Source organism: Chelonoidis abingdonii, chromosome 20, assembly GCF_003597395.2.
Source record: "Chelonoidis abingdonii isolate Lonesome George chromosome 20, CheloAbing_2.0, whole genome shotgun sequence".
Classification (NCBI taxonomy): Eukaryota; Metazoa; Chordata; order Testudines; family Testudinidae; genus Chelonoidis; species Chelonoidis abingdonii.
In genome coordinates, this window is record NC_133788.1 from 70,411 (window position 1) to 95,239 (window position 24,829).

Genomic DNA, 24,829 nt, shown 5'->3' on the forward strand with positions numbered 1-24,829 from the left:
TAGCTTGTTACACAGCCCCTCTACTTTCCACCACTTTCGTACCTCGTATGACGAGCTCCCGACATGCACCAAACACCCATTCACATGGACTTGGTAACTATTAACTAAGTTAGTGATCACTTCCCTCAAATGACTCCAGATTAGCAGGAATTCAAAGCAAGAACTTTTTTACACACATATTCTGTTCAAAGACATAAGAAGTCTTTCAGCCTTCCTTCCTCTCGCTGTTCTGCTTCCTTCCTGTTCAAAGATTTCGTTCTCTGGATACTCCTAGTTTGCTTTTCAAACCCACCTCATTGACCTGTGGATTTTTAACAATTCTTGCCTGTCTACTTCTTCCAGCCAACACAGGCCAAAGGAAGTGTATGGCAAGCGCTTTGTACCGCTGCCCCAGAGCTCTTTTCCGTTTCTTCCCACAGAATTAACTTTTCACTCCATAACCAGTCCAGTTTTCCTTTGCTGTTTGCTTGTTATAAGCGCTGCGTTGCATGTTTTATACTTACCCTGAGCTGCCAACGACTTTTGTGCTTCAATACAGGCCTGCTCATACCTGGTCTCTTGGCTGTCAATGGGTCACACATTTTCAGCTGTTAACTGAAAGAATTGATATGTGTTTGAGCCCACCAGTGGATGGTTAATGTCTCTTTGTGCTCTTCCCTGAGCCTGCATGAGCTCGTAAGGTCCCTTTTGCTTGCCTCTTGGCTTCTCAGCTGCCTTTCAGCTGAGTTCTGTCCTGACGAGCGGCCTGGGTTACCGTTTCATTGAAAATCCATCTCAGCAGTCCTTGTCTGGAGGTTTTCAGGTTTATATCCTCGAGGCCAAGCCAACAAAATACTTTCAGTGCCTGATTATATGTTTTGCTCCCTTTCCCGCCTTGCCCATAGCGGCAAGGAGAAGTGGCGGACACACCTTAGTCTCAAAGACGCCTCCTCTCTCACTTCCTGTAGGCTGTGCAAAAGCTTGACCTGCCTTTATGGTCCTTCAGGTGAAGCTGCGGCATTGTTTGCCCCATGGCCTCAGTCCATCCGCAGCCTGTTCCCGCCCGGCTGAATGTGCGTCATGAGCTTCACGTTGATGCATGGCAGGTCGGTTCGGGAGCCTAGCTCTTTTTCCCTGACAGCCAACAGTGCTGCCTAGCCATCCCGAGAGCCTCCCTCGTGTTCTCCTGCCAGCAGTTTTCCACCTCGGTGGGTGGGAAAGGAGACCAGTGAAGCAACACAGCCTCATTCCGGGACAGGAGGCCCTTGTCACGCCAGGACTTCCTCTTGCCTTTCGCCCAGGGCAGCCAGAGTGCCAGGGAGCTTCCGCAGGACGCCACCTCATCCACCTCTTGCTCATGCCTGGGCTCCTTGGTTGCTCTGCTGGTCACTTTGCCTCGCTTGAAGACCCAGGGGAAATGGAATCAATGCACCTTAATAGCAGAGGTGAGTTTCAATCCATTGACTGCGGGTTTACGGGCCCAAGCACACTGTTCCACTTGCACTACTCGCGGCTCTTTTGTTCCCTTGCTACCAGCTCTGCTATCGGATTAGCGCTTTTACTACGCTCTTGGCAGCTGGCAGGCAGATGTTTGGCTGCTAAGGTAGCTGTCCTGGTCCAGGATTTTCAGTTCTACAGGGTAAAACGGGATCTACTTTGGGGTTTGTGCCCCTTTGGGAGCTGGGTAAGCTGAGTGCCGGAGATGAGTGAGCATTTCTTTAAACTCTTGTTCAGTTAAGGCCTTTGGCTTTGTGAGGATGGAGGTTGAGTCTTGGATCCGTATCTTCTGCAGGGCAGGCAAGCGCCTCTGGCTTCAATTCTGCCCATTCCCTCCCGACTGTTCTGTCTAGCAAATTTCTATTAAACCTCTAGAGCAAGCACACTCACGTCTTGCAAAGGATACAGTTTGAGCTGTCATTACATTTTTATTAAGATGACATTAAAGAAAAAATGCGTACCAGTACACGTTTAGGCATAGGAAGTGATTTCTGGTGTACAGGTGAACAATTGTTACAGATTACCAGGGGTGTGTGAAGCTGGTTAAGATTCGGTTGTGTTAAGGCAATTCATAATCTGTTTTTTATGCAATAAGCCCTGACTGGGGTAAAAGGTTAACATACATGACCTTTTGAGTTAGCTGAGGGTATGTTGTTCTGTGAGTGTTTACGTTCACGTGTGGAGTTATTAACGAGTACGGATTAGGTACGTTTGAGTTGTGGTTTGACTTGTTTGCTGAGTTTAATGTTTCAGTGTTTTTTATCTTTTGGCACAATCTAGTTGAAGGGGTTCGCGTCTGAACTCTCCCCTGCTTCCATTCTGTTGGTGATCTTGTTGTAAAGGTCTTGGGGGCTGACTGTCATTTGCATGGTTTCCACCCCCCCCGGATTGCATGATGGGTGTCTTGTCCAAACAGTCACTTTCAGTTCGCTGTGGGGATCCTCAGTCTCTTTTGTTATTGGGCAGAAGTAATCCAGTGTATTTTTCCGATTTATTTTGGATCTAAGGACGCGTAACCTGTACCTGGCTATTTTGAGGCCTGACTAGCTTCACCCTTGCCTGTAAAGTACTCACCATTAAGGGGTCTGGGTTTCCAAATGTCCAAAATAGCTTATGGCATTTAGTTAGCAATGATGTTTGGTTGGGTTCTTTGATTGTCGTTTGTAAGACAGAGGCTTTTTGAATTCTCTGAGTTTAGTTTAGTTGCTGTTGTGTTGTGATGTCGGTTGGGCCTTAAGCGTATTGCTATTTTGGTCTTTTTTCCAAAGTCTTATTTTGGTTTCGAGAGTTAAAAGAGGTTGCTCATGTGTGTGTGAGTGTATATGGTGAGTTGATGATGGCAAAGTTTGGTTGAGATGTGGTGATGAATCTGCTCATGAAATTTGTGCCCTTCCAGCTGCAGTTCTTGAGTCTAAATCTGCATAAATTGCCTTGCAATGGAAAAAAGCATTTTTTTACCACTCCTCTGAAGTGTTTTACAACTTTCCAGTGTGTAGTGATGATCTTTTAGGGCCCACAAACTTAAGTAGACCTAGGCCTTTGCTACTTAACATTATATGATTTTTATTCATCTGGGTATAGACAAATACATATTGGATTTTTATAAAGAGCCCTACCTTTCTAATACTAGAAGAAACAAAGACCATAAACCTGCATTCAAAGTTATTTAAAAAAATTAAAAAATTAAAAAAAGCCATAGTGCAAATGCAAAACATTCCTTTTCAAATTTCTCCTTATACTTACTTGTGCTTTGACCATGTCCCTTGCCTAATGAGATTTATGTACATCTGGTGAAATCCTTGGGAATTTCATGAACTTGCTATATTACCGATTCTGGTACTATCTCCTTGATGTGCATAGCTCCAGGATAATCTACACTTTATTACTCTCTTGCCCCTATAAGAAGAGGACTGGGGATCCACAGCGCCGCATGACATTTTGGACAAGCACCCTTCTTCATGTACATATGTCTGGTGGGTGTTGACCCATTTGGCACTTCAGCCACAATAATAAGGCCTTAATTCAGCACTATCTACCACTTCAGATGGCGTGAGAGTAGTTCTTCTGACCCTGTTACATCCTCCTCCAGCCAATTACTGGTGTTGTCCTGGTTAATCACACTCCTGTTTATACAGCTCATTTTGGTACTGAATGCTGATAGTTATGGTTAGCAAAACGTAGCCAACCCATCTTCTGCACTGTTAGCATCCAGCTTAGCCCTTGTTATCACATAAGATCAGTGGATTGTTCTTGTCCACACCTGCTAACTGAGCACCAGACAGTAGTCTCGATAGTTTCAGTTGATGAATCCATTTCTTAGGCCTAATCATGCAGCTTCTTTACATGGATAGCGAGATTCGCTATTCTACGTCCTAGCTTGGCAAAAGGCTACAGATTTACATTTGCCTTTTCACTTCCTGATACGGGTACTGCTTCCCAGACCCTCCACAACTGTCATCGCATCAGGATGAACGGTTTGTTGGTGTCAACAAGGACGAGGGACTGCATATAAATCTAGTGCCAATACTGATTTTCTAATATCATTTTGTTCAATTCATCCGCCCATGTTCCCAATAAGGAAGTTTTAGAGTAGAGGAACCCCTCTCCTTGTCCAGGCCAAAAACACCAGACCTTTGGGGGTGATATAATTTGTGGCTTAGTTAGTATGCCGATCCTGCTGGGTGGGAAAAGTTTTTCTTTCAGTCTCAGGCCCACTAGAATTCTATTCGCTATGTGGGATAAAGTTTCTTCTCCATTCTTAGATGTCTCTGGTTAGACGATAGGTGAAGTGTTTTTCCCCCTACAGCCAAACTCTCACTCTCCCCAACCACTTTTCTGTTCTAGCCATAATATCTCTTCTGAAATCTCAATTTGTTTTCTTTCCTACCGTATTCAGATGTTCTTCGATCTCCTTAATTTCTCTGTCCCTAACTCTTGAGTCTCTTCATTCCAACTCCCCATCCAGAGCCTTCACCCCCAAAGCCTGTCCTTCATCCCCTCGCACCCCATACTCTCTGTCCATGTAGCCTGATTAGGGTGTGTACTAACAATATTAATTTGGTTTAAATATGACAATGAAAAAATTTTAATTTGATTGAGCTTACATTTATTGTTTATATTTAAATTGAGTTACTAAGGTACAGTTGCATTAACTGTGCTTTCCATAAGACTACACAATGGCATTATTAATGCACAATAGTTTTGTTATAATTACTCCCACTCTTCCTTGATTACCTGGTGGTGAGATTGACAAGCCAGACCGCCTTTCAGTTCTCAATTTGAGTGAAAGATGCAGTGTTAGACAAAAGCTAGTGGGGACTTAGGGTTTGTCTATGGTAAACTCAAACAACAGTAAAAAAATAAAAAAACTTTAAATAGGTGATCGAGCTTTAGCCTAGTTCCTTGAAACTTAAGATCTTAGAATGCCAGAGTACAGCCCTGCTAGAGAAGAGAGAGACGGGAGGAAAGTAAGATAGAAAGATGGAGCTGAATGCGCTGTATTGGCGTTGGGTTAACCTCTTTCTCTAGGCACAAGGGCTGGAAAATCCTTCTCCTATGCCCAATTTTCATTCCTCACCCACAAAACTTAGGGTACGTTACTTCATATGGCTTTAGTTGTTTGTGCGTGTTGATGACATGTACATATCATCATTCCTTGTGGTGTACTCTCTTAAATCTTGTGTGGTACAACACTGAAAAAACCCTATGCCCTTCTTCCATTGTCGATTGGTCTAGGTAAAGTCTCAGACAGGCGTGGGTACTTATCTATTTAGAGTACATGAAAAGGTCATTTCCTTTCTGAGTAAAGGTCACAATTTAGATATGCTCACTTTGCCTTAGCTTAACATACAGGTATATGGCCTTGTAGGTCCTCGTAAGTCATGTGCCCCAGTCCCCTAATCATTTTTATGCCCCTGCTGACTCTCTCCAGTTTGTCCACATCCCTTCTCATGTGGGTCCCAACCCAAAAGTCCCACATTTTCACCCCAATGGCCCAAAATGCCAGCTTTTTTAATATGTAAATAGGGTGCTGCCATGGTCAAGTCACTCTCGAGCTTTTCCTAGTGGAGCCTTGCTGGCGGCAGAAACAAGGTGTTGAAAATTAGCCAGGACGTCACTCAGTCAATTCCTGTGCTCCCCGCAGGTGGTATGGAAAGCTCCAGATCGGCTCACTTCCCTTTCTCTCATCAGCTTCAGGCCCCAGTGGTTACAAATGCACAAACCAGTTGGGATTCTCCCTGGCCTCAGGTGTGGGGTGCTCTGAGGGGATGGACTTGCACACTTGGTATTAGTGCAAAGAACAATTTTCAATTTTCTAGATGTAAATTGGAGGCAATTTTATATTGGTAAAAATCTTATTTTGTGAAAGGAAATGCTGCAGTGACAGCTGTGGTACCTGGGGTGCAACACTTTCCTCCTGGAGAAACAAGAAGTTAGAATTTGATTTACATTGTTTGTTCCATGTTGGCACAGGTTTAATTTTGCTTCTGTTGAGTTGTTTCAGGCTGTGCCATTTTGTTTATTGTTTTTTAGTTTTTTAGTGTTAATGGAGCTTTAACTGACATTTTGCTGGATTCGAATGGGTGACCTGCAACACCAGTTTTGACATAGTTCTGCATATTTTATCAGATTTGGTCAATATTCAGGATTCAATTCCTTTATGGGAGTTTAGTTTGCTCAGGCTTATTTATTTATGTTATTTTATCATCCTGCTGTAGCACATCCTTTTGATAAAATGTTGAATTTATTAATTAGTACATTTGTTAGTTTTTATTTAAAAACAAAGTTTTTAAGGTTTGGTTTAAATTTAGCATTGTTTGTGTTCAATTTTTCATTTGTTTTGGATACTAGTTGGATCTTTAAGAGAATTTGGATTTAATACTAAAATTTTGGACAGATTTAGATATTTAAGATAAACTTCTTTACTATTTTAATAAAGTTGTATTGCTGTAAACCCCTGGCCAGGGGAGAGATGAGCCTGCTTTAAGTGAGAAGGAGCAGAGGATGGGGGAGGCCCCCGTGAAAGGTGGGGCCAGGTGTGATGGTCACAGGCTCCAATTTTTTTTGTCTTAGATCCACCTCAGTCCCCCACCTAAATCGAGATAGAGTTTCTGATGCTCACCTTGCTGCTTGGTCACTGGGTGTTCTCTGTCTGCTCCTTATGGGGAAACATGCTCTGTGTCATTACCTTAGACTTGGTGGGATAACTACGCTCTGTGCTTACGTGACTGGGCCGTGGGTCACTGGTCCAGAAGGGCAGGATTCTACTCTGTCGCTATTACACCTGACGCTGGCCACTGGGTGTACTGCTGTTGCCCAGGGAGACATCAGGAACGGCCAGATGGGTCAGACGCAAAGTCCTCCAGCCCAGATCTCTCCTGTCTTTGACCTACTGTTAAAATTTGTGCCCTCACAACCATGCTGTTAGCCATTCACAAAAATAAAATTCCATCTATTATACAAAAATTAAATATATATATAAATTTAACCCATATAATTTTTAACCCAACTTAATTTATAAACCTTAAGGAGTTCCACAGGTTAACTATGCAACTGCCCTGAGTTACCCCCCTCCCCGGCCAGGTTGTATATGGGAAGAGGATGAGGATGGAGAGCCATGATGTGTCTGTCACTGGCTGGTTGCCTCAGTTTCCTCTAGGCAGCAGTGCTGCAGGGCTCCTTTGGTCTGTGTCCATGCAACTAGTGTCTGGGTTAAGGGGTAGTAGAGGCTCATGCTCCAGCCCCACCCCCCCCCAGCAGCGTGGAATCCGGCCAAATTTAACCCTGGTTTACTGGATGCCGATTAGCTGGGCTGGGTAGGGCTGGGAGGAATTGGGAGGGAGACAGAGACCTGCTGTGAGGGAAGATCACAGGATTTAGAGTTAGTGTGGTAGAGTGGGGAGGGGCAGGGTGGGATCCAGGCATCCTGATTTTTCTGGTTTTCTCCATCTCCTGCAACTGGCCTCGGTCCTTCAGTGCGTTTCTTGTTCCAATTATTTGCTGACTTGTGTAACTCACCCAGAAGTGCTCATCTCATGTGTTGGTGAGGCATCCTTGGCTGTCAACCTCCTATCCCGTGGTCTCTCTCTCTCCTACAGGTGACCTGCAGCACTCGGCATAACTCTGCAAGATTGTGGGCACTTTGAGCACTGGGGCAGCAGGGCGCAGACTCCAGAAAATGGGACCCAGCACCCCCTACTTTTTACAGGGGCTTAGGCAAAGGGGGCAATCAGAGGGGGGGCCAGGGTCTGAGCAGGGGTGGAATTGACTGTGTGTGGGTCAAGCAGCTGGTGGCAGAGTTAGGAGAGGGGTGAAGGGCAATTCGGGTAGGGGAAGGAGCTGGAGTTAAGCCCGAGGGGTAGGCGCTGCCAAGGGTTAACCCCAAGCACACAGGGCAGAGGGGTAACAGTACCCCGGGGGCTGAGACTCCAGTGTGTTTGCAAAACAGGTGGGGGAGCAGAGGCTTTTTATTCCCTCCCACAGGCAGCCCTCCCAGCATGGTTGCTTCCCAGGGCTGGCTCTTAAAGGCACAGGATCCCACTGCCTAGACACTGCAGTCTCTCTCTGATGTAACCTACTGAGTGTCTGCAGTAAGACACTCATTCAGTGAAACTGGGCATTTCCTATACGCCCCCCAGCCAGGGGGCTGTGCACCCCCTCCCCGAATTTTCTCCAACTCACCCCCAGGGTCAGGTAGTTACATGCTAGCGCGCCAATGTTGTCTATGTGTGCAAATTTGAATGGAATTGAATACGTTAACACACACTTTTAAAAGCAGATAAAGTTTATGAAAAATACTTGTACTTGAGAAAATATAATGTTTGGTAAAGTCTGGACAAACGGGGTTTCCTCACCCAGCTGTTGTGTTTGCACGTTTATTGTTGAAGCATGTTGGCCAATGCTTAGAGAATTTCAATGAGGATTGTAAGCGAGTGCTGAATTGAGCTCTCGCCCTGAATGCTGTTGATGTAGCAGGTTGGATGGAGGCTTTGGGACCAGATCTTGTATTTACATGAATCTCACCTACTCTGCCGAGGTATCAGTCAGACAAGAGCTGGTGGCCGCCTCTGCTCTCTAGGTGCCCGACAGGAGGGGATAGGTGTGTAGGGGCTCCAGCTCTGGACTCTTCCTCCCGTTCCTGCCAAGGCTTGACTTTATATCCCGCCCTGCACTCCTTTCTTCAATGCCTGTTGGCCTAGAGGAAGTTGTTGGTTAGGGAATCAACAGGCCAAGCTTGTGGCTTCAGCAGTGCTCAGCAGCAAGAATCCCAACCATCAGTGGTAGCAATATTCTCTTCTAGAGCCCTAACCATTGTGGCCATCCCAGCCAAGCCTGGCTCTAGAGGTGTGATACCCAGCAGGAGGGGAAAGATTCACTCTTACACAGCTGGAGACAGGGAAGTGAGCACTGTGACTCAGGGCTTTACCACAAGCCAACACAAGGTCCCACTGAGATTTGAACTCAGATTCAGGATTCAGAGTCCTGAGTGCTGCCCATTCACCATGGACCAGCTATGCTGCCTCTCTGCACATCGTGACCCTCATGGGGCTGGCTTGTGTAGGGGGCTCTTGGCCCTTTACTAAAACTTAGTGTGTGTGTGGGGGGGGGTGGTTGGCTAGTTCCCACCAAAGAGGGGGGAAGGCAATGGGAAATCAGGACCCTGAGACTGACAGTCCCCAGGGCAATGGGGAGGGCCAAAGCTCCAAGTTAGCTGCACTGACAGAGGCAGTGTAATGAGGGAGCAGCCAAGAAGAGGTTCCAGCCCTGGAGGGATCAGGACGTTCAGCACAACGGTAAAACTGCAGAACACCCCACCAAGGGACTCAATCCTCAGTCTTCTGATCCACACTCAATGCCTTATCCATTAGGCCACATGGGGCAGCCAAGGGGAAGGGTGGTACGTTGGCCTTCAGCAGCAATTCGGCAGCAGGTCCCTTGGTCCTCTCGAGGGAAGGACCTGCCACCAATTGCTGGTGAAGAAAAAGGCGGCCAGTGGAGATGTTGCCAGATTGCGATCGTGGTTGTTGTTTTTTCCCCGCCGCTTGGGTGGCAAAACCCTGAAGCCAGCCCTGGCCCCAGCACACGTCACAGCCCCGCACTCGTTATGGCACGTCACAGCCTGGGTGTCAAGGTATCATTCCCACTTTGAACTTTAGCATCCAGAAAGTGGGGACCTGCATGTTCCCTTCTAGCTTAATTCCTAGCTTAGACCTGATAGCGCTGCCACCAACCAGAAATTCCAGTGTCTGGTACACTCCCTGTCCCCCAAAACCTTCCCTGGGGACCCAAGACCAAACCCCTTGGGTCTTAAAACAAGGGGAAATAAACCATCCCCCTCCTTTCCCCTCCCAGACTTTCCCCTCCCTGGGTTACCTGAGAGTTACACTGATCCAAACTCCTTGGATCTTAAACAGAGAGAAAATTAACTTCCCCCCACCTCTTTCCCCACCAATCCCCTGGTGAGTTCAGACCCAATCCCCTTGGGTCTTAAACAAGGAAAAAAATCAATCAGGTTCTTAAAAAGAAAGCTTTTAATTAAAGAAAGAAAAAGTAAAATTATCTCTGTAAAACCAGGATGGAAAATGTTTACAGGGTCTTCAGCTTATATAGACTAGAGGACTCCTCCCCTTAGCTAAGATACAAGTTACAGCAAACAGAGGTAAAAATCTTTCCAGCAAAATACACATTCACAAGTTAAGAAAACAAACATAAGACTGATCCGCTTTTCTAGCTCGTACTTACTATTGTGAACATGAGAGACTGTTTCAGAAAATTGGAGAACCTGGTTGCACGTCTGGCCCTCTTAGTCCCATGAGCGAACAAAGAACAGCACAAAACGCGACTTCCCTCCACCAAGATGAAAAGTATCTTGTCTCCCGATTGGTCCTTTGGTCAGGTGTCAGCAAGGTTCCTGGCTTGTTAACCCTTTACAGGTAAAAGAGACATTAACTCTTAACATCTGTTTATGACCCTGGAGCAGGGAGATATTGGGGGAGGGATGGGAGGAGAATGGGGGAGGGAGAGACCCAGCCCCATAGACCCGTAGGGCAGGATATTGGGGTCAGGAGGAGAGAAGAGGGGGTTGGCAGAGACCCAGCTGGGGTGTAGGAGAAATGGATGGAGTGGAGGGAGCTGGGGACAGAAGAGACAGTGTGGAGTGGTGAAATGTTGGTCCAGGGAAACTGAGTCACTCCCAGGACATGCTGTGCAGGGGGAGCACAGGGGCAGGGAGAGAGACCCCACCCACAGAGCCCAAGAGGATATTGGGGCAAGGGAGGGGATGAGGATGAGAGACCAGGCCCATAGACTCCCCTGGCTCCCAAGTTGTGGGGGAGGGGGAACCGCCCCACAGCACTGCCACGCATGGCTGGGACCAGGGAGTGGACAGGCTGGGGAGCGGGTCACTCCACTACCATGCAGTGAGTGCAGGGGCGGGGCCATGGGAAGAGCCGGGCACCCCCCTGCACAGCTCCCCACCCAGCTCACCTCCACTCCGCTTCTCCCCTGAGCACACCGGTGCCGCTCCACTTCTCCTGCCTCCCAGGCTTGTGTGCAATCAGCTGTTTAGTGCGGCAAGCCTGGGAGGGAGGAGAATAGAGTAGGGGGGCGTGCTCGGGAGAGAGAGAGCAGGGTGAGCTGGGACAGGGAGCGGTTCACCTGCACCCCTCCAATTACTTGCTGCGGAGCCCTCCCCTGCACCTCCCAGCCCCTGCCCAGCTCACTCCACTCCACTGCCTCCTCTGAGTGCTTTTTGTTCCCCCAACACTTGGCACCCTAGGCGGACTAGTTCCTAGTGGTTGCACTGGCCTGCACTGCCTATCAGCAGGATTCCTCCTCTCCTCCTCTCAGGAGATTAAATCTCCGCACCTAGACAGCCGTCCATCGCTGCACCACATCCCCCATGCCTGACCTCCTGCCAAAGCCTGCACCGGCTCCAGATAATTAAGTCTCACATCTCACTGGGAACTCGACTTCTTGTGCCCAGAGAGTCTCGGCCCCCTCAGAGCTGACTGAGAAACACAGTGTCTGCAAAAGCAGCAAAGATCGTTGGCACCTTAGACTAAAGACATTGGAGCATGAGCTTTCGTGGGTGAATCCCACTTCGTTGGATGTGTCAGTGTCTGCCTTTTCCAAAGAAGTCTGGAGGGCCTTTTCTTTGTGCCACGGGCCTAATGGATAAGGCTCTGACTGGATCAGGGATTGAGGGTTGAGTCCTTCGTGTTGCTGTGCAGTTTACCTTTGGGCTAAAAGTCCTGCTCCCTTCAGGGCTGGAACTCTTCTTTGGCCATGCTCTGGCTTCAGCTAGAGCCCTGGGAAGGAGGTGGGGGTCACAAAGGCTGGGCAGAGCCCAGGTGCTTCAGTCTAGCCTTTGCCTTCCTGATTTGCCAAGAAAATGGGCGGCTGCCCGGCTAGCTGTGCGCCTGTCCCTGGGCTGAGGGTACTGCTACATAGCGTCTTGGGAGCCTGGGTGTTTCTCTGCTTCTCGCCAGCTGGAAAAGCCTCTTGGGTAAAATCTCCTGCCCCACGCAAAAGTGAGCACCTGATGGGAACGTCAGAGCCCACCAGGGGGCTGGCCCTGCTTTCCTACCATCTTGATAATGGCCACAGAGCATCAGCAGCGCCCTCATGCTGTCGGTGACCTTCAGTGGTGTTTGGCATGGCAGGAGCAGCTGTGGGTGTTTTGTGCCTGTCTAAGGCCAAACATAGGCATGGCCTGCCCTCCTCTGCCTGACCTCGGTTGCTTGTGTGCTTTTAACCCTTCCTTGAGCGTCAGCACCGCTGCTCTGCTCAGGTGCCCAGAAGGAGAGAGTGAGCTGGGCCCAGCTGGAACCTGGCCTGGCTCTCCTGCCTTTAAATGCCATGGGGCAAGAGAAGAGCTGCAGCTACAGGGACCAAAGTTGTGGCATCAGGTGAAGCAGCAAGAAACCAACCATCAGTCACCCCAGGAATCTCTAGCCAGACTGTTAAGTTCTAGGACCCCACCCTATAGCGCCAGCTGGACCAAAAACTACGCAATGGGACAGTGATCCAGGAGAGGAGGAGAAAAAAACCTCACTCAGCGAGTAAGAGGGTAACCATATACGTGAGCCCAAGGTTTGCAGCAAACCACATTCCCAGAGGTCCACTGAGACTTGAACTCAGATTCAGGATTCAAAGTCCTGAGTGCTGCCCATTACACCATGGAACCTGCTGCTGTTTTGTTTTCTAGACCCCTGTGTCTCTCAGCTGGCTGCTGCACTCTCACTTATTGCTTCCCACCAGCGGCTTCCTCTCACAGGACTCTCTCTCCTCCCGCAGCGACTGTGGTCCTGCACTATGGGATCCGGGTCCTGCCCTGAGTCCTCACATCCCCCTGCTTGGCTCCATTCCCTGCAGGCTGCAAAAATGTCAGGGGAGGCCGCCTCTCGTTGACTTGGTGCTCCCGCTCATATGGCCAGCTGCAGCCTCATCTCCTGGAACTGGCCAGCTGTCACTTATCCAGTCATACATTCACAGGCTGACTGCTTCCCAGCCTGGATGGGCTTTGGGAAATCCCACAGGGACACTGCAGGACTTGGCGCGTTGGTTTCTTTGATGTTGCGGTGTTGCCTGATTGCTGGAACAAAGCCTCCAACTCCTCTTCACGACTTCCGTCAATCCCCTGGTTGCCATAGAACCCACTGATGCTTTCCGTTCTGCAACACCACCAGGCCCGCCCCTGCTCCTTTATCTTGCAAGTCTGGATGTTCAGCTTCCAATGTGCCTCTGCCCTGGGTCAGGACGAGGTGGCTCAGGCACCAGCGCAGCAAGCGCTTGCCTGGGATGGCAACTGGGTGGGGGGCCTGCCAGTCACTGTGAGGGTGGCAGTCACGCTGCCTTTGGCAGCATTCCTGCAGGAGGGCCTCTGGTCATGCGGATTAGGTGACATGCCTGCGGAGGTCTCTGGTCATGCCGATTAGGTGGCATGCCTGTGGGAGGTCCTCTGGTAACGCGGATTCGGCGGCATGCCTACGGGAGGTCCTTGCAATGATGCGGATTAGGTGGCATGCCTGTGGGAGCTCTGCAGTCCCGTGGCTTCAGTGGCAATTAGACAGGGGGTATGCTGAAGATGCGACGCAGCAGACTCCCGCAGGCATGCCGCTGAATCTGCGTTACCAGAGGACCTCCCGCAGGCATCGCCGAATCCGCGTTACCAGAGGACTTCCCCGCTGGCAGCGCCGAATCCGCCTTACCAGAGGACCTCCCGCAGGCATGCCGCCAGAATCCGCCTTACCAGAGGATCTCCCGGGCATGCCGCCGCAGGATGCCTGACTGCCATGCTTGGGGCGGCAAAAATATAGAGGCTGCCCCTGATCAGGGAATTGCCCACACTGAGCACACGGTAAGAGCTGTGTGATCCGAACAGTCCAAAGGCACCACCCTGCACTGGGCTGGCGACGTGCTCTCCTTCACGTAAATCCGGTCAATTCAAACTCCTGGCCTGTCCCCAAAAGGTGAACACCCTCTGGGGCTGGTGTGAGCTCCTCTAGCCGACCTCCTACAGACCTGCGCCCAGGTAGTGTCACTGTAAAACCTTTCCTCTGACAGTCAGGAAAACAGACCAGAAGTCCACAGGCCGGCTGACACAATTCAAATCCCCCAACACCAAACAGTCCAGAGGAAGGGAGCCAGTTTCTTCCATTGATCTTTTCATTCATGCCTTAACTGGGAACCATGCACACTAATATAGCCATAACCAGTGCTGCAGAGCACAAAGCCACCAGTAATGCCTTCCCTGGGCAGAGCTCCACCACCTTCTGTACTCACACTGTAACTGTGAAGAACAAGACCCAACCCCATGGTTCTTCCCTGGCCTGGAGGACCAAAGAATGGGCCCTTCTCCAATCACCCTCTTCCTATCAATCTACCCTAAACCCATGAATGTGCATTTCCTGAACAACACCATGTCCAAGTCCAGCTCCCTAAAGGCACTGAACATCAAGTGCTCCTCCTTGCCCCAAATCCCTTCCACACACTGTTTTCACAGATTCCCCTTCAGGGCACTGCCCTTGCTAAGATGCACAGAGGGCTTTTCATCCCCACTCTCTTCCTGCCATATTCCATCCACCAGTAACTCATGTAGGAGAGACAGCTCCTGTCCTCATTGTTGAAGTCAGGCCAGACAACTAGGGGCAGAAGCCCACAGTATCTTTCCTACTGCAGAGCCCAAGCTCAGGACTCACTTGGGTGCAGGCACCACTGTGCTCCCAGAAAACAAGCCACCTCTGCACAAGGGGGATGAAAGGGCCTGCCAAAGCCTGGGATTGAACAGGGACCTTTACATATTCAGTCAGAACTTGCTACCCTGATGGCTGGGATTCTTGCTGCTGCACCTGATGCCCACAAGCTTGGCCCTTGTGCTTCCTACCACACTTTTCCTCTGGCCCACATGGCGCTTGAAGAAAGGAGTGCCAGGGCGGGGATTAATAGTCAGGCCTTGGCAGGAGGGAGGAAGAGCCCCAGGCTGGAGCCCCACACACCTTCCCTCCTCCTCTGGGCACCTAGAGCAGACGCAGCCCAGCTCTGTCTGCTGGATACCTCGGCAGAGTAGGTGAGTTCATGTACATACAGTCTGGTCCCAACCCTGCTCATCACTAGCTGTCAGGGCAGAGCTAATTCACACCTCGCTTACAAATCCTCATTTGAAATTCTAAGGTTGGCCAACATTGCTAAAGCTAATGCAAACACAACAGCTGTGTGAGGAAACCTGGTTTTGTCCAGACTTTCCAAACATATTATATTTTCTCAGGTACAAGTATTTTTCATAACTTGTATCTGCTTTTAAAGTGTGTGTTAATGTGTCAATTTCCATTCAAATTTGCAACCAATGACAACATTGGCAGTGCTGCATGTAACTACCTGACCACTGGGGGGTGTTGGGGAAATTCGGGGGGGCGGGGGTGCACAGCTCCCTGGCTGGGGGTGGATAGGGAATGCCTGGTTTCACTGAATTGACTGTCTTACTGCAGCACCTCAGTAGGTTAAATCAGAGAGGAGCTGCAGTGTCTAGGCAGTGGGATGCCTGTGCCTTTAAGAGCCCAGCCCTGGGATGCCCATGCTGGGAGGTGCTGCCTGTGGGAGGGGAAATAAAAAAGCCCTCTGCTCCCCCCACCCTGTTTTTGCAAACACTGGAGTCTCAGCCCCCCGGGGTAATTGTTACCCCTCTGCCCCTGCCTGTGCTGGGGTTTAACCCTCTGGCAGCGTCTCCCCCTGGGCTTAACTCCAGCTCCTTTCCCCTCCCTGAATTTGTCTTTCAGGCCCTCTCCTAACTCTGCCTCCAGCTGCTTGACCCCCTGACCAGTCAATTTCCACCCCCTGCTCAGAACCTGGCCACCCCCTCCTCTGATTTGCCGATGTTTGCCCCTTTTTAACCCCTGTAAAAAGTAGGGGGTGCTGGGTCCCATTTTCTGGAGGGGGGGATGGGCACCTGGCCCCTGCCTGCCCGGTGCTCAAAGTGCCCCACGATCTTGCAGGTGTTTGCCGAGTGCTGCAGGATCACCTGCAGGGAGAGAGAGACGCGGGTAGGAGGTGATGCAGCCAAGGATGCCTCACCCAACACTGAGATGCAGCCACTTCTGGGGTGAGTTACACAAGCCAGAAAATGAATTTGGAGCAAGAAACACACTGAAAGGACCAAGGCAGCTGCAGGAGGTGGAGAAAACCAGAAAAATCAGAAGCCCTGGATCCCAGCCCTGACCCTCCCCCACTCTACCCCCTAACTCTAATCCTGTGAACTTCCATCACAGCAGGTGCATCTGTCTCCCTCCCAATTCCTCCCCTGCCCTACGCCAGCCCAGGCTAATCCCAGCCAGCTACCAGGGTTAAATTTAGTCTGGATTGCCCAGGTGCTGGGGGAGGGGCTTGGGGCTGGGGACCATGAGCCTCTACTCCCCCTTCCCCAGACATAGTTGCATGGGCACTGACCAAAGGAGCCTGCAGCACTGCTGCTTAGAGGAAACTGAGCCACCAGCCAGTGACAGACACATCATGGCTCTCCTCATCCTCTTTTCCATATACAACCTGGCCGGAGGGGGGCGGTAAACTCAGGGCAGTTGCATAGTCAACCTGTGGAACTCCTTTTTTTTTTATTTATGGTTTATTATAATTAAGTTGGGTTTTTAATTAAATTATATTTTTTGGGTTTTAATATTTATTTTTTTTTTATTTTTATTTTTTTTATTTTTATTTTTTTAATTTTTGTATTTTTTTTTTTTTTTTATTTTTTATTTTTTAATTTGGTATTTTTTTATTTTTTTTTTTTTATTTTTTGTTTTTTTTTTTTTTTTTGAATGCAACAGCATGTTGTGAGAGGCCAAGATTTTAACAGAGGTCAAAAAAGACAGGAGGATACTGGGCTGGATGGACTTTGCGTCTGACCCATCTGGCCGTTCTGATGTCTCCCTGGGACAGCAGTACACCCAGTGGCCAGGTGGTGTAATGCACAGAGTGTCTGCCTTCTAGGACAGTGACACCACGGCCCAGTCACGTAAGCACAGAGGTGTTTCCCACCAAGTCTGGTAATGCACAGAGCATGTTTCCCATGGAGCAGCAGTGACACCCAGTGACCAGCAGGGTGGCATCAGACTCTTCTCTTTGGTGGGGGACTGAGGTGGCTAGACAAAAAAAATTGGAGCCTGTGACCATCACCTGGCCCCACCTTCACGGCCAGGCCCCCCATGCTCTGCTCCTTCTCACTAAAGCCAGGCTCATCTCTTCCCCCGGCCAGGGTTTACAGCAATACAACCTTTATTAAAATAGTAAAAGGTTTATCTTAAATAATCTAAATCTGTCCAAATTTTAGTATTAAATCCAAATTCCTTAAAGATCCCACAGATCCAAAACCTAAATGAAAAATTGAACACAAACAATGCTAATTTAAAACCCAAACTTAAGAAACTTTGTTTTTAAAAATAAAAACTAACAAATGCAATTAATAATTCAACATTTTATCAAAAAGGTGTGCTACAGCAGGATGATAAAATAACATAAATAAATAAGCCTGACACTAAACCTCCATAAAGGAATTGAATCCTTGAATATCTGCCAAATCTGTATAAAATATGCAGAACTATGTCAAAACTGGTGTTGCAGGTCACCCATTCGAATCCAGCAAATGTCATTAAAGCTCCATTAACACTAAAAACAAAAAACCAATAAACCAAAATGGCACAGCCTGAAACAACCTCAACAGAAGCAAAATTAAACCTGTGCCAACATGGAACAAACAATGTAAATCAATTCTAACTTCTTGTTTCTCCCAGGAGGAAAGTGTTTGCACCCCAGTACCACGCTGTCACTGCAGTTTCCTTTCACTAAATAAGATTTTTACCAAATAAAATTGCCTCCAATTTCTCTAAGAGAAATTGAAATTGTTCTTTGCACTAATATCCAAGTGTGCAAGTCCATCCCCTCAGAGCAGCCCCACACCTGAGGCCAGGGGAGAATCCCAACTGGTTTGTGCATTTGTAACTGGGGCCTGAAGCTGATGAGAGAAAGGGAAGTGAGCCATCTGGAGCTTTCCGATACCACCTGCGGGGAGCACAGGAATTGACTGAGTGACGTCCTGGCTAATTTTCACCTTGTTCTCGCCAGCAGGCTCCACTGGAGCTCGGAGTGACTTGACCATGGCAGCACCCTATTTACATATTAAAAGCTGGCATTTGGGCCATTGGGGTGAAATGTGGTACTTTTGGGTTGGGACCCACATGAGAAGGGATGTGGACAAACTGGAGAGAGTCCAGCAGAGGGCATAAAAATGATTAGGGGACTGGGGCACATGACTTACGAGGACCTACAGGCCATATCCTGTATGTTAAGCTAAGGCAAAGTGAGCATATCTATATTGTGACCTTTACTCAGAAAGGAAAATGACCTTTATCTGTTACTTAAATAGATAAGTACCCAGCCTGTCTGAGACTTTACCTAGACCAATCGACAATGGAGAAGGCATAGGGTTTTTTCAGTGTTGTACCCACAGATTTAACAGATCACCACAAGGGAACTATGTCATATGTACATGTCATCAACACGCACAAACAATACTAGCCTATGAAGTAACGTACCTAATGTTTTGTGGGTGAGGAAGAAATTGGGCATAGGAGAAGGATTTCCAGCCCTTGTGCCCTAAAAAGAGGTAACCCCGCTACAGCACTCACTCCATCTTTGCCTTATTTCCTCCACTCTCTCTCTTCTACTAGCAGGCTGTACTTCTTCTTAAACTTAAGTTTCAAGGAACTAGGCTAAGCTCGTTCCCTAAGTTTTATTTTTGTTTATTAGGTTTTGATTTTAGTTTACATAATCAAGTAACCCTAAGTCACACTAGCTTTTTCTAAGCACTGCATCTTTCACTCAAGAATTGAGAAACCTGAAGCAAGGCTGGTCCTGTGTCTCTCACCACCAGGATCAAGAAGGTGTGAGTATATAACAAAACTTTGTTGCATATAATGCCATGTGTATCTTTTGAACAGCAGTAATGCAACTGTACTTGTAACTCAATTAAATTAAAAAATTTAAGCTAATAAATTAATTTTCATCATATTACCAAATTAATATTTAGTCACACCCTAAATCAGGCTACATGGGACAGAGGGTTGGAGTGCAGGGGATGAGGCAGGCTTTGGGGTGAGGCTCTGGTGGGGGTTGGAATGAGAGCTCAAGGTTAGGGCAGAGAATTGGGTGAGACTCTGGAATAGGTAGGAAAGAAAATTGAGTCAGAAGAGATAAGGCTAGACAGAAAGTGGTGGGGGGTGAGAAGTTTGAGCTGTAGGGGGAAAAAACTTCCCTTCGTCTACCAGAGACATCTAAGAATGGAGAAGAAACTTTTCCCACATGCGAAGCAATTCTAGTGGGCCTGGCTGAAGAAAAACTTTTCCCACCAGCAGGATCTGGCATCTCTAGCCACATATCACCCCCAAAGTCTGGTGTTGCCTGGACAGGAGAGGGGTCCTCTCTCTCTTCCTTATTGGGACATGGCGGATGAGAGATTGACAGTATTACGAAAATCATATTGCCTGATTATTGCCAGTCCTGTCCTTGTTGACCCAAACAAACCGTTATCCTGCATGCTGATGCAGTTTGGAGGGTCTGGGAGCAGTCCCGTACAGGAAGTGAGGCAAATGTAAATCTGTAGCCTTTGCCAGCTGAGGACTGTGATAGCGAACTCGCTATCCCATAACAGCTGCATTTGGCCTGAAATGGCATCACTGAGAATTCGAGACTACTTGTCTGGTGCTCAGTTCAGGTTGGACAGAGAACAATCCACTGACTTATGTGTAACAAGGGCTAAGCTGGATGCTACAGGCAGAGATGGGTGGCTACTTTTGCTACCATAACTTCAGCATTCATACCAATGAGCTGGTATAAAGGAGTGTGATTTACCAGGACCACCAGTTTGGCTGGGGAGGATGTAAGCAGGGTCAGAATGAACTCTCTCCTGCCATCTGTGGTGATGTGTGTAAGGCCTTTTGTGGCTGATGTGCATGGTCACACCCACCGCATTGCATGAGGGGTGCTTGTCCAAATGGTCATCGGCTGCTGTGGATCCCCAGTCTCTTTCTTATTAGGGCAGGAGTAATAAAGTGTAGTTATCCTGGGTATGAATCAAGGATAGAGAACGGTACTTAGCAGTTCATGATTCGGATTCACCAGAATTACATAAATCTCATTAGGCAAGGGACATGGGTTCCAAAGCACAGTAATATAAGAGAAATTGAAAAGGAATGTTTGCATTTAGCACTATGGCTTTTTTTAATTTTTTTTTTTTTAAATAACTTTGAATGCAGGTTTTATGGTCTTTGTTTCTCTCTAGTTTAAAAGTAGGGCTCTTTATAATTCTAATATGTATTTGGTTCTATACCCCAGATGTAAAATCATTAATGGTTAAGTGCAAAGATTAGGTCTACTTAAGCTGGTGGGCTCTGATCTCACTTACATACTGGAAGTTGTAAACTACTTCAGAGTTGGATAAGATGCTCTTTTCCACTGCAAGGAAAATTTGCAGATTGGACTCAAGAACTGCAGCTGGGGGACACAAATTTCATAGCAGATGCATCATCTCTACAACCAACCTTTGTTACCTCACTCCATAACACCACACACAGAGCAACCTTTTACCTCTCAGGACCAAAATAGACCATGAAAAAGACCAAATAGCATAAGCTTAAGGCTAATGACTCCAACACTGCAGCACTAACAACAACTCAAAGAGATTAAAAAATGCCTCTATCTTTACACACCAAGAACAACACAAAAGAAATCAGCAGAAACACACTATAAAGAACCACCCAACCATCCATTCCTACCACCCACAAACTTTTGGCATTTGGAACCCAGACCCCTTAATACTGAGTACTTTTCAGGCGAGGGTGAAGCTCTCAGGCCTCAAATGCCAGGGACAATTACTCTGTCCTTGATCCAAAATAAATAGGAAAATACACTGGATTACTTCTGCCCCAATAACAAAGAGACTGGGGATCCCAGAGCAACTGAAATGACCGTTTGGACAAGCACTCCCATCATCCAATCCGGGGTAGGTGGAACCATGCAAATGACATCAGCCCCAAAAGGCCTTTACAACAGATCACCAACAGATGGCAGGGAGAGTTCATACCGACCTGCTTAAACTAGATTGTGCTAAAGAGTAAAAAACACTGAATGTTAAAACTCACCAAACACAAGTCAATCCATCCTCATTGTCGTATCCGCTCGTTATACTCCACACGTGAACGTAGCCCTCACATGGACACCATACCCTCCTAACTCAGTGTCTGTACGTTAACCTTTTACCCCTAGTCGGGGCTATTGCGGATTATGTATTCCTTATGCCACCCAATCTTAAACCAAACTTCATACCCCCTGAGTAATCTGTACATTGTTCCCTGATCACCAGAAACTTCTACGCCTAAACATTGTACCGTACACTTTTTTTCTTTGAATGTCATCTTAATAAAATGTTGACAGCTCCTGTTCCTTTGCAAGGCGTGTGTGCTTGCTCTGGGTTTTAGTTTGCTAAGACAGCGGTGGGGGAGGGATGGGCGATTGAGCCAGAGGCGCTTGCCTGCTGCAGATACGGATCCAAGACTCAACCTCATCCTCCACAAGCCAAAGGCTTAACTGAAAAGAGTTTAAGAAATGCTCCCATCTCCGGCACTCAGCTACCCAGCTCCCAATGGGGTCCAAACCCCAAATAGATCCCTTTTACCCTGTAGAAGCTGTAAAATCCTGTGACCAGGACAGCTACCTAGCAGCCAGCGCATCTGCCTGCCAGCGCCAGAGCGTGTAAGGCGCTAATCCAGATAGCAGCAGCTGGGTAGCAAGGGAACAAAGAGCCAGCAGAGTAGTGCAGTGGAAGTGTGCTTGGCCCGTAACCCAGCAGTCAATGGATTGAAACCATCCTCTGCTATGTGTGTGCTTGTTTCTTTTCCCTCTGGGTCTTCCAGCGAGGCAGTGACCAGCAGAGCACCAAGAGCCTAGGCCATGAGGCAAGAGGTGGCTGAGGTGGCGGCCTGCCAGGGAGCTCCCTGGCACCTCTGGCTGCCTGGGCTGAAGGCAAGAGGCAAGTCTGGGCGTGACAAGGGCCTCCTGTCCCGGAATGAGGCTGTGTTGCTTCCTGGTCTCCTTTTCCCACCCACACCGGCAGGTGGCTGCTGCAGGAGAACACGAGGGAGGCTCTCGGGATGCTAGGCAGCACTGTGTGGCTGTCAGGGGAAAGAGCTGAGGCTCCCGACTCGACCTGCCATTGACTCTCGTGGCTCTGCGCACCGTCAGCCGGGGCGGGCCAGGCTGCGGATGTGACTGAGGCTTGGGCAGCATGGCCGCGCTTTCCTGACAGGACATAAGGCAGGTCAAGAGCTTTGCACAGCCTACAGGGAAGTGAGAGGGAGGCGTCTTTGAGCTGGTGTGTCTCGTCCTCTTCTCCCTTGCCGCTTGGGCAGAGGCGGGAAGGGAGCAAAATATTCCAGGCTGAAAGTTTTTGTGCTTGGCCTCGAGGATTAAACCTGAACCTCCAGCATGGCTGCTGGGAGATGGATTTCTGAACGGCACCCAGGCCGCTCTTCAGGACACCAGCTGAAAGCACTGAGGCCAAGAGGCAGCAAAAGGGGACCTTCGAGGCTCCCTGCAGGCCTCAGGGAAGCAGCACAGACTTATCACCATCCCTGGGTGGGCTCAAACCATCATTCTTTCAGTTAACAGCTGAATGTGCTGACCCATTGCACCACAGAGACAGGTATGAGCCAGGCTGTATTGAGCACAAAAGTCGGTTGGCAGCTCAGGGTACAGTATAACACATGCACGCAGCGCTTAGACAAGCAACAGCAAGGAACTGGACTGGTATGGAGTGAAAGTTCTGTGGGAAGGAACGGAAAAGAGCTCTGGGGCAGCGGTACAGCGCTTGCATACACTTTCTTTGGCCTGTTTGGCTGGAAGAGGTAGCAAGGCAAGATTGTTAATCACAGGTCAGTGGGTGGGTTTGTGCAAACTAGGAGTATCCAGGGAACTGTCTTTGAACAGAAGGAAGGAGCAGAACCAGCGAGAGGAAGGAGGCTGAAAGACTTCTCTGTCTTTGAACAGAATTGTGTGTTAATGGTTCTTGCTTTGAATTCCTCTATTGGAGTCATTTGAGGGAAGTGATCCTCACTTAGTTATCTAGTTCTCAAAGTCATGTGAATGGTGTTTGGTGCATGTCTGGGAGCTCGTCATAGCGAGGTAGAAAGTGGTGGAGGTAGAGGGGCTGTGTAACAGCTATTGACTTGCATTTCTTATTCATTCTATGGGTGATGAATCTGAGCTCACTTTTTCACTAACATTTTAAAAGTTTTTGCTCCCCAATCTGGATCTATACCAGTTATGTGATACATATGTATCTTTTCATCCTTGCAAATGGAGTCTATAACCCCCCATAACTCAAGCTCAACCTAGATGTACAGTATCTTCTCTTTCACACTGTGTACATTTCATTTCAAGCATTTGCTTTAATGAAATATTGAAATCCAAGGAAGTCAGCATTGCTTCTTGGCTCTTTAGAGTTTAGATTAAAGGGTGTGTTTCTGGGATAAACAAGCTATGGCATATGTGCTGAAGGTAGTATAAGAGCTGATTTTCAGTAGCACTCACACTGCTCTAGTCCTGGCTTTGCATTTTAATTTGTTTTTAAATGAAGCTTCTTAAAACATTTTAAAGGCCTTATTTACTTTACATACAACAATAGTTTAGCTAGATATTAAAGACTGATAGAAAGAGATCTTCTAAAAACATTAAAATGTGTTATTTGCGCATGGAACTTGAAATTAGAGTGAATAAATGAAGATTTGGCACAAGCCTTCTGAAAGGTTGTGGATCCCTGGTATATTCAAACTACCCATGGGATTGGTGGGTAATAATTGATCTCTTGGGCTTTGATTTATTGTGTCTTGTCTGGATGTAATAAAGCAATCCCCAAATGTGCTTCTGTTCACTCTGGAAATTTACCAGGGTAAGAAGTGGAAGTGGAGTGGATGGGGGAGCCACAGCTGTCAATCCTGTGCTGTGAGGACAGGAGGTAAGTCAAAATAAGATATATCAACTTCAGCCACACTATTCCTGTAGCTGAAGTTGTGTATCTTACATTAACCCCACCCCTCCAGTGTAAAGCAGGCCAAAGTGTAAGTAGCCTCTTAGCCTATCCAAGGCTGTGATCAAGTGTCTTGGGGTATATCTATACTATGAAATTAGGTCAAATTTATAAAAGTCAGTTTTTTAGAAATTGTTTTTATGCAGTGGATTGTGTGTGTCCCAACACAATGTGCTCTAATTGAATAAAGTCGGTGGACTGCCTCCACAGTACCGAGGCGAGCGTCGACTTCCAGAGCGTTGCAATTTGGGTAGCTGTGGGTAGCTATCTCACAGTTCCTGCAGTCTCTGCCTCCCATTGGGATTCTGGGTTTAGATCCCAATGCCTGAGGGGCAAAAACAGTGTTGCCGGTGATTCTGGGTTCATATCATCAGATCCCCCAATCCTTCCATGAAAGTAACAGCGGACAATCATTTCACACCTTTTTTCGTGGGTTACCTGAGCAGACACCATACCAAAGCAAGCATGGAGCCCGCTCAGCTCACTGTCACCGAACGTATCTTGGGTTCTGGCAGATGTGGGATTGCATTGCTACACAGCAGTAACTTGTTGCCTTTTGGCAGCAGATGGATAACTATTGTCATACTTTTGGGTGCTCTTTTAGTCAATCTCAGTGAGGTCAGTTAGAGGTGTCTGGGCAAACATGGGAGTGACTCAGCCAGGTCATTCCCATCTTCTGCTAAGTACCCAGGAGATGATGATGGCTAGCAGTCATACTGCACCATC